Source organism: Tamandua tetradactyla, chromosome 5 (genome assembly GCF_023851605.1).
Source record: "Tamandua tetradactyla isolate mTamTet1 chromosome 5, mTamTet1.pri, whole genome shotgun sequence".
In the NCBI taxonomy this organism is placed as follows: Eukaryota; Metazoa; Chordata; class Mammalia; order Pilosa; family Myrmecophagidae; genus Tamandua; species Tamandua tetradactyla.
Genome location: NC_135331.1, coordinates 36,992,433 through 37,002,596, shown reverse-complemented (window position 1 = coordinate 37,002,596; position 10,164 = coordinate 36,992,433). Strand labels below are relative to the sequence as shown.

At 48.2% G+C, this 10,164-nt stretch overlaps 1 long non-coding RNA gene across 2 annotated transcripts in view; it reads left to right on the top strand.

The window, feature by feature from the left end:
- Positions 1-356: 356 nt before the first annotated feature.
- LOC143684051 (uncharacterized) overlaps positions 357-10,164 on the top strand; it is a 29,412-nt gene continuing 19,604 nt past the window's right edge. The window contains exons 1-3 of one of the 2 annotated variants that reach the window (XR_013175813.1): positions 357-604; positions 2,996-3,061; positions 3,456-3,556. This is a non-coding gene — a long non-coding RNA (uncharacterized LOC143684051). Of the gene's footprint in view, positions 605-2,995; positions 3,062-3,455; positions 3,557-10,164 lie in introns of those variants that run through there. The other variant, XR_013175814.1, reaches the window with a different exon arrangement.

Below are 10,164 nucleotides of genomic sequence, written 5' to 3'. Positions count from 1 at the left end.
ACCGTTTAACAGCACCTGACACCCTCACACTGTTCTGAGACACATACAGCATTGCCTGGGAGGGCCCAGGGAAGGTCTCCCTGCCCCCCTCCCATGTCTTCCTAAGAGTTTCTGCACTGTGGACAGAGTGATCCTTTTATAGCATAAATGGGATTAGCCCCTCTCCTGCTTAACTCCCTCTAATGTCTTCCCATTGCCTTGGAAGAAAGACTGGATACCTCCCCACCGTGGCCCCCAAGCCTCCCCTCTGCTGTCGGATTTCACTGCTTGCCGGTCTGCTCTCAGGGCCTTTGCACGTGCTCTTCCCTTCCTGGCACGTCCTTGCCCCAGATCTCCGTGTGGCTGCCTCCTGCTCAAACCTCCCCTCTTCAGACCCCTTCCCCTGGTCACTCTTGTTCCGTTACCTTATTCGATTGTGACATTTTCTCCTCTGTGTGTTTACTTCACACCTGCTCTTCCACGGGGGAGGGAGCTGTGCCTGCGGTGCTCACCGGGCATCAGCCGCCTCCAGAACAGCGCCCCCTCGCGGTGGGGCACATGTATGACATGAACGAGTGCAGCCCCAGTTACTGATGATGACATAGAAGTTCAGAGAGGAGAGGGGGTGAGTCCCGCCCAAGGCAGAGCCCCAAAGCAGGAGACTCCCAGCACCGTGCTCTGCCCGCCTCAGACTCAGGCCAAACTGGGGCGATGAGGGACTGACTCCCGGCCTGGGTGTGAGAAAGGGGCAGGGCTGCGCTCATAGGGCTGTACGTAGGCCCAGACGGGTGCGGGGGGGGGGGGGGGGGGCAAGGGGCGTGGTGAGAGGCACGGTCTGGGCGGGGCCTGGGCGGGACGGGGCAGGGCCTAACTTCCGGCAAGACTGAGGAACCGCGACCGTCCCCAACACTCTCGAGCCCACGCCGTCACTCTTGCTTCCACCTGGTGTCTTGTCCACTGCCTTGCAGCCTGCAGCCCCCGCAGGACCCAGGGGGTGAGTGGCCATGCCAGCCAGAGGGGCAAAAAAGTTGTGGCGTGGAAATGCAAGGCTGGTAGGGGTCTCCAAGCTGTGGATGCCACTGGAAAACAGAAGGGAGGCTGAGGGCCAGGACTCCAATTCCACTAGACCAGCTCCGCATCCATCCGACGTGCACACTGGACTCCATGACATTGTTTTTGCAAAATGGGCTCTGTGCATTTTTGTAAGTGAACATTTTATTTTGACATAATTGTACATTTACATGTAGTTATAGGACATGATACCTTCACTCAGTTTCCCTAATGGTAGCATCTTGCTAACTCACAGTACAATATCATAACCAGGATACTGACACGGATACGGTCCTGGCAAAGAATATTTCCATCGTGGTAAGGAAGTCTCACATCATCCTTTTAGAGCCCCTCCCACTCCCCTCCCATCCCCATCTCCTCTTCACTCCTGCAACCGCTGGTCTGTTCCCCATTTCGGTAATTTCGTCATTTCAAGACTGTTCTATACCTTGAGTCATAACATTGGCAATTTTTTTTGCAATTGGCTTTTTTTCACTCCCCATAATTCTCACGTGTTTCGATCACCCCGCTCTTTTTTATGGCTGAGCAGAATTCCGCAGTGTGGGTAGATCTCGATTTATCTACCCATTCACCTGTTGAAGGACATCTGAGTTGCTTCCAATTTGGGGCTTTTTTAAAAAAAAAAAAAAGTTTTTAAATTACGAAATATATACAAAAAAGCAATTAATTTCAGAGTACGCTGTAGCAAGTAGTTATAGAATAGATTTCAGAGTTTGGGATGGGTTACAGTTCCACAATTTTAGGTTTTTCCTTCTAGCTGCTCCAGGACACCAGAGACTAAAAGAAATATCAATATAGTGGTTCAGCAGTCATACTCATTTGTTCAATCCTTTCTTCTCTGTTACGACTCCTCCTTCTCCTTTGATCCTTCTCCCAATCTTTAGGGTTATTTTTGCTATGCCCGTTCTAACATTTTCATGTGGGAAAGGGGTGTGGACAGTATGGGAGGAGATGGAACGAGTTGCTGTTCTTGGAAAGGCTGGGCCCTCTGGGTTTCAGGACTTCTCTGGCCTAGGATCCCATCTGGAGGTTATAGGTTTCTGTAAAGTAATCATAGTGCATGAAACTTTTGTAGAAACTCAGAACTCTAGGTGTTCTTTAGGGTTGGCAGGGATGATTTTGGTTGGGTTTGGCAAACCACGGTAAATAGCAATATCTAGCTGAAGCTTGCGTGAAAGTAATATTCAGGATAGCCTCTGGACTCTATTTGAACTCTCTCAGCCACTGATACCTTATTTTGTTACATTTCTTTCCCCTCTTTTGGTCAGGAAGGCATTGTGGATCCCATGGTGCCAGGGCCAGGCTCATTCTTGGGATTCATGTCCAGTTTGGGGCTATTTTGAATAAAGCTGCTATAAGCATTTGTGGACAGGTTTTGTGTCCCCATAAGCCTCCATTTCTCTGGGATAAATGCCCAGGAGGGGGATTGCTGGGTCATATGGTAGTTGAGTAGTTTATGTTATAAGAAGTAGCCACATTGTTTTCCAGAGTGGCTATATCATTTTACATTCCCTCCAGCAACCTAAGAGTGTTCCAGTTTCTCCACATCCTCACCAGCATTTGGTTTTGTTACTATTTTTCACTTTAGCCATTCTGATAGATGTGCAGTGATTTTTAATTCACATTTCCCCGATGGCTAACAATCCCCAGCTCTGGGGTTTTAAAAATGTTTTGAACTACTATCAAGTCCCACTGGCCCATTTCGCAGATAGGAGAAACTGAGGCCTAGGGATCAAAAGGACCTGCCAAGCTGTGGCTGATCTCCCTAGGATTCCCTATAACTGCTGGTCGAGTGCTCTTTTGAGAGGAGAGAGAGAGAGAGAGAGAGAGACAGAAAGAGAGAGAGAGAGAGAAAAGAAGACTTTTAAAAGGATACCTACTTTAATTTGGAGGTAAGGAACACATTATTTTCATATTATAACTGATGGGTGTGTGTGTTTTCCAGTGGTTTGTCCTGTCATTCCATGAATTGCGCCTGTTTGGAGAGCCAGCCTCAAGGTATCTGTGAGAGGTGAGTTGGCACCACAGAACTTTCTAGATGCATCAGCGCATACCATGTGTACACCCCTTCTTTACAGATCTAGAAATCTTGTAAACTACCTTTAGTACTAGGAAGGGGTCAGGCCAGCGAGGGCGTGTCTGACACTCGTCCCTGAGATGGACAGTGGAGAAGCAGCCTAGCTTTCTGGGAAAGTGTCTAATCTCCACCGTGACAGAACATGGCCACAGGCAAAGCGTGAGTCTAGCACTCGACTGGCCAAACCTCAGGCCGGCATCTAAGCCATGTCCTCCCCCTTCTCCGTGCTCCCCACCTCCCATCTATGGGGTCCTCACAGAACGTCTTCTCCCCTCCTGGCCTCCCCGACCTGTTGGCTATCTTATTTTATCTTACTTTATTTTTGGAGAATGCCGCATCTGTGAGACCCAGGAGAAGAGGAGCTCAGCATCTGTGATGGAAAGACATCTGCAAAAGAGACAACGCAATTTTTTTTTTTTAAAGCATGGCAATAAATGCTATTAAAAAAAAAGAGAGAAAGAAAGAAAAAGAAAAAACCCACCCCACAATCTCTGAAAAACACAGCCCATTGAAATGACAAGCCGAAAATCATTTGCTAAGCGCCCAAACAGTTCCCTTTGTCACCCAAATCCTTCTGTTGACAGTTACCTTTCAATCCCACAATTGTGCGGAAAGGGCTGATTTTTATTCAATGTTCTATTCACCCTTGGTATTAATGAAAAGGGGGGGAGGAAGAAAAAACTTGTAAGAATGGTGTTTAGTAGGCTGATAGACAAGCCGTCTGGATTCCGGGACCTGGGCCCCTCTTATCAGCGGTTCGCAGTGGGACCCGACGCATCTCTCCCTCATCCATGCTCAGCTTGCCCCACCCACCTATTCTCTTGGCCCCTGAATTGGAAACTGTGGGATAGATGGATTTCTTTTTTATTAAAAAAAAAAAAAAAAGTATGATGACCTTTACGGGAGGAGGGGGCAGAGGCATGTCATGACTTGACCTGGAGAGTCATACACGCATCCCCACAACATTTATTGTGCCCCTACTATGTGCTGAGGGGGCTGGCGCAGGGCCGTGGGGTTGGGCAAGGTCAAGGTTCCGGGGACTGTGCACGGGGAGACAGACCAGCAAACCAGAGCTTTCTCCCCGGCATGCTGGTCTAGGTGTTAGGAGAGGATGGCATGCACCCTGCTGGTTCCTGGGAGACTGTGGGCTCCAGATTATTCTCTCTGAGTCCCCCCCAAGGAAGAGGGACGTGGAGAGCATCTAAGTGCATTTTTATACCAAAGGGCCTTTTCCCCGTTGCAGCAAGGAAGCTGCTCTAGGCTTTGCATCATGTGTCTTCATACCTGCCTGGAGGCAGGGGGTTGGACAAAATGACCTCTCAAGATGGGTTCTGTTTAGAGGCTGCATGGGATCTTGAGACTTTCCCAAATAAAAGTGTGGCCCACACCTGGGTTTGAATCTCACCTCTGCCACTCACTCCTGTGGGGCTCTGGGCAAGTCATGGCCCTCTCTGAGCCTCCGTCTCCTGGTTGTGAAACAGGGAGAGAGACACTGCTGTGGGACTGCTGAGAGGATAATGTGAAGTTTGGCCAGCACTGTCCTGTCTCCTTCCCTCCCTCCTTATTTCCTTTCCTTGTTTTCTTTCATGGATTCTAGAATTTCAAGAAGGTGCTGGGGTGCGGTTGGGGAAACTCGGTAAAGCACAGAGGAGTTTAATTTGAGGAATATGTTTGTGTCAAAGAAACCTGCTCCCTGGCTGGGGGGTGAGCTCTCCGTCACTGCAGGGCTACAAGCAGAAGCCAGATGATAACTTGGTGAGGCCGGGAGGGGTGGACCATGCAGGTCTGAGGAACCAGCTGACTTGCGTGGAGTGATAACCGAGCCTGCAATTTGCTTGGCCTGTTTTGTCCCCTGTACCATCCACCCCTTTCCCATTTGGCCCCCATTGCTCTCTCCATGGACCCCAGGTCCTCGTTATCCAGCCGCTACTGTGGCTGTGGCATCCCCTGCCTTGGCCCCACCCTGCTCCACCCATCCCATCGCCCCTGAACTCTTGCTGTCCTTTGAACATGCATGTGTGTTCCCTTTGCACTGTCTGTTCTTTTCTGGCTGGAATGCTCTTCCAGGTCTTCTCAGGGCTGCCTCTTCATTCAGATCTCTGCCCCCATGCCACCCTTCTGAGAGAACTTCCCCAACCACCCCTGCTTTATTTTTCTTCTCAGCATGTTTGACTATCTTACTCTTCTTTATGTATTTGTTTGATTGCTCATCTGCTCCTTGCACTGGCCTGTGAGATCAGAAGCTGTGTCCACATGGCTTTTGCTGTTTCCCCACATGCATAAACAGACTCACGTGTGGCTGCCAGGCCTGTAGTGGGGCAGTCTCTGAACCTCATCCAGGATTTCCATCTACTGACCACCGGATTCAGAACTGCTCGGCAAACGCATTATAACCCCCTCTCCTTTAAACCAACACGTGCTTGCTGAGCAGCGATAACAAGTAATAGCTACCTTGTCAACTGATCATTCAGTCATTCGAGAAACATTTATTGTTATGTCCTAGGCAATGTGTAAATGTTTGGGATCCGGCTATTAACAAGACAGGCATGGAGCTGACATTTTTAATGGGGAGACTGATATTCAAATGTAAATGCATATAAATGATGATGTCAGGAACTATGAAGAAAATATGGAGCTGGGTCAGGGGGTTGGGGATGATGTTGTTGTCCAGGGAGCAATCAGGGAGGACTTCCTGGAGGAGACAGTAGCAGAAACGTGATTGAAGTGATGCAGTCAGGGAGCAGACAGGAAACTAGTGAGGCAAGGGAAGCAGGTGCCAGATCACAAAGGGCCTTGTAGGCCCCAGGAGTGGGGACTTAATCTTTGGTGCTATCGGATCATAGCACCTATACATTTCGAGGAAAGAATTTAGCACAGTGATAGGCTCGAGTGGGTGCCCCGATGCTCATTTCAATGCCGAGAAATGAAGGAATGAAAGAATGGGTGAGCCAGCACCCCACCCCCACCCCAGTCCACTGGTCCTGCCCACCCTCCATCCCCACCCCCACCCCATCCCCATCAGCCCTTTCCTGCAGGTGACCCTCTTTGTAAGGAATCGCCTCCTCCCTCTTGGACCCTCCACCTTTTCCTTGCCTCAGCTCCACAGCCAGGATGAGTTCAGCCTTAATGGGGAGTGTTTTCCACCAGCTAAGCAAGAAACCCTCCAGGCACACAATGAAGTCTCAACCTCCTTGGAATGGTGCAATAATCCAGCCTGTCATTTGTGTTTCGGGTTCCACCCTGCTCCCTCCCCTCCACCCTGACTGCTGACGCTGCAGATTTTAATATATTCACATTCACAGAGCTATTTGCATTCAGATGCAATTATGAGGCAAGAAATGGCCTCCTCAGAGCAGGCCCCAGGAGTGGGGGGGGGGTGTTGGGGGGGGAGTGTTTGCTGCATTCTCGGGGTGGGGGTGGGGGGCTCTGAGGTGAGGCAGGGTGGGCCTGGCTGGACTGAGCCCGGGGTCCCTGCTTTCCAGGGGAAATGTCTGGGCTGGGCCAGCAGTCCCCTCAGCCAACCCCCTCTCATGTGGCATTTGTTGCTGCTTCTACCTGATCCTCTTGCCATCTTCCTGATAGCTTGGCGAGCCCTTTGGATTTTTTTTTAAATTCAGTTTTTGAATCAGTATCCCATCCAGATGGATCAAATTTCATAAGTATAAAAAGTACCCTGCAAAACTCCCTCTCCTTCCTGACCTCCAGCCTCCCAGCTCTCTTCCTCACTGGCAAACCATGTGTTCAATTTTTATGAGCCCTTTCAGAGTCTTTGAATGCAAATCAAAGCAAATACTTATAAATATTATCCACTCCCCTCTGCCTTTTAAACAAATTGTAACATATTCATGCCATCTTTTTCCACTTACCATATCTTGGAGATCTTTCCTAGCAGTAAATAAATCCCTTCCTCCTTCATTTTATACAGCTGCATAGTATTCCATTATACAGACATACCATCATTTATCTACTCTCCTAACGATAGGTATCTAAATTGTTTCCTGTCTTTTGCCATTACTTAGAATACTTCAGTGAATAACCTCATGCATCCATCTACACATGTGGGAGAAACTCTACAGCATAAATTCGTAGATCTGAAATTTATTATATTGATAGATTTGATCAAATTATCCTCCATAGAGGATGCCAATGGACATTCTGCTCCTCAGAGTATGAGAGTGACCTGGTTGACCCTTTCATTATTTTTGAAGACTGTGAGCAGGGGTCATCTCCTCCAGGAAGCCTTCCTAGACCTCAGGGCCAGGCCAGGAGCTCCGTGTGGGCTCCTGCAGCCCTCCATGCATGCCGCAGCTTGGAGCAGGTGGCACCCTGCCTTATAATTGTTTTCTTTTCTGTCCCTGTTGTCAGAACAAGAGCTCCCTGAGATATGAGATCAAACCTTATTATTATTATTATTATTATTATTATGGAGACTTCCGGCCTGCTTAGTCCTTAGCACAGGGCTCAGGGCTCAGTAAATACAAGCTCCCTTTCTGCATGACCTGAGGGCTGGGGTCCCCAGGGTGGGCAGCCTCAGCTTATGCTTTGCTCCTCCTGCTCCAGGGAGAGGGCCTGGGCCGCTGCCCCCAACATCTGCAGACCCCTCCATGCACCAGCATCAAACCTCTTCCCCCCAGCCACTGGGGCCTCCACCCTCTTTCCTTGAACAAATAATAATTGTTAGAAAAAGGCCTGTGGATAAATTATTATCCTGACCCTCATTCCAGCGCAAAAAACTTTTGCTAGCTGCCAAGTGAAAAGTCAGAATTTGCATTTAAATAGAAAACGTTAGGCGGGCTGAACAGGGAGGCCATTGGCTCCAGAGGCGTCTCCTGGGTGGGGAGCAGACATCACCCCAGCCCTCCCTGGGAACCTAACAGCACAGGAAACCTTCGGGCCAAGTTGCATCTGATCTCTTCTGTGGTTCACAGCCCTTGAGGGCCTACCATTTCCAGTTCCTGCAAAGGCCCCACGGTCCAGCTTGAGAGGTCTCTGAAGTGCTCTCCATTCAACACACCTTGAACCTGAGTCTCCCTTCCCCCACCTGCAGTGGGCAGATAATCACAGACATTAAAGGCAAGTAGAGATATTACAGACTATGCAGAACGGAGTGCTCATGGCATGGTTTTGGAGTCAGCCTGTGGGCTTGGGGCTTGGCTGCTTGGCAAGGGTCTCAGCTTCTCTGAGCCACAGTTTCCCTGTTTGTAAAAGACAGATAGACAGTAACATCTTGTTGGCTGAGTGGTTATAATGAATACATATAGTTATTTCTGTTAATTAATCCAATTCATTAATCTGAAATTCCCATGCTCGCATCCTTGACAAGTGCTTTGATTACCCCTGTGACGGGGCACTCACTTCCACACAGGGCAGTCTATTCCATTTGTCTGCCCCTCTGTCTTCTGTGACTTTGCGAAGCCCACCCTTGCTCTCTCTTTTCTTTCAAATTTACAAGGTACACATTTATTCATGTGTATATTCATGCATTTATTCATTTATCCTTTTCTCTAATCAACAAACATTTATTGAGGACGTGCTTTGTGCTGGACACTGTGCTAGGTGCTGGGATTTTACAGATAGACTACCTTTCTTTAAAATCCACAAGTCACTGGGTTAGAGAAGTATCTTGGTTTTTTTTTTTCTCCTAACCTCAATGGCATTTTTTTAATTGTGAAAAATAACATATATACAAAAAAGCAATAAATTTCAAAACACTGCAACAATTAGTTGTAGAACAGATGTCAGAGTTTGGTATGGATTACAGTTCCACAATTTTAGGTTTTGTTCCAAGACCCTGGAGACTAAAAGAAACATCAATATAATGAATCAGCGGTCATACTCATTTGTTAAATCCTATCATCTCTGTTATAACTCCACCTTTTCCTTTGATCTTTCTTCGAATCTTTAGGGGTATTTGGGCTATGTTCATTCTAACTTTCTCTTGTTGCAAAGGGCTGTTGATAATAAGGGACACACAGATGAAACAAGTTGATGTTCTGAAGATGCTGGCCCCTCTGGGTTTCAGGATTTATCTGACCTAGGAACCCATCTGGAGGTTGTAGGTTCCTGGAAAATAATCATGGTGCATGGAACCTTTGTAAAAACTCAGATAAAGCCCTAGGTGTTCTTTAATGGTAGGGATGGTTTTGGTTGAGGTTTGGCAAACGATGTTAAATAGCAGTACCTGGTGAAGCTTGTGTAAGAGTAGCCTCTCGACTCTATTTGATCCCTCTGAGCCACTGATACCTTACTTTGTTACATTTCTTTGCCTCCTTTTGATCATGAAGGCGTTGTTGATCCCACGATGCCAGGGCCAGGCTCATCCCTGGAAGTCATGTCCCACATTGTCACAGGGAGACTCTCACCCCTGCTACCCTTGCTTTCTATGACTCAGTTTCAGGCCCCTTCCTCTGGGAGTCATGCGGGTCTGGATGGCCCTGATGTATGCTGGCTTCTCCTTTCCCGGGCTGGTCCCTGTAACTCTGGGCAGACTTCTGTGCTGCTTCGTGATATTCTCTTACCTCCTTTTCTGGAGGAACCAGGAAAGAGTCATGCCTTATATGCAGGCAGCGAGGAGCCCTGACATTACAGGGACTTGACTTTGTATCTCATTTAAATCAGCTTCTAGCTGGGTCACCTTGGATGATCCAGCTTCCCTGGGCCTCAGTTTCCTCATCTGTGTGATGGATAAGCTGGTACCTGTCTCATGGGGCTGCCTTGAGGATGGGCTGAGATAGCACCTGTTTGGTTTCCAACATGGTGATGTGCACAATGAAAGTCAGTTGGTTGTGACCAATTTGTCATCCATTTGCATACAGTTTGGAGAAGGTAGGAACAAGAACTTGCTGTGCAATTCAGCAATTGTATCTTGACTGTCAACTCTGTTCTGGACACCAGCAGATGACCTTCTTTCTTAGATGCAATCAGTTGTTTCTCTGAAGGGCAGGAGCCTCCAATGTTTTTGCAACCATTGCACCCATGCTGCCTGACACTTAGTAGGTGCTTAATAAGTGCATGCAACTGGAGGAGTGAATAAATAG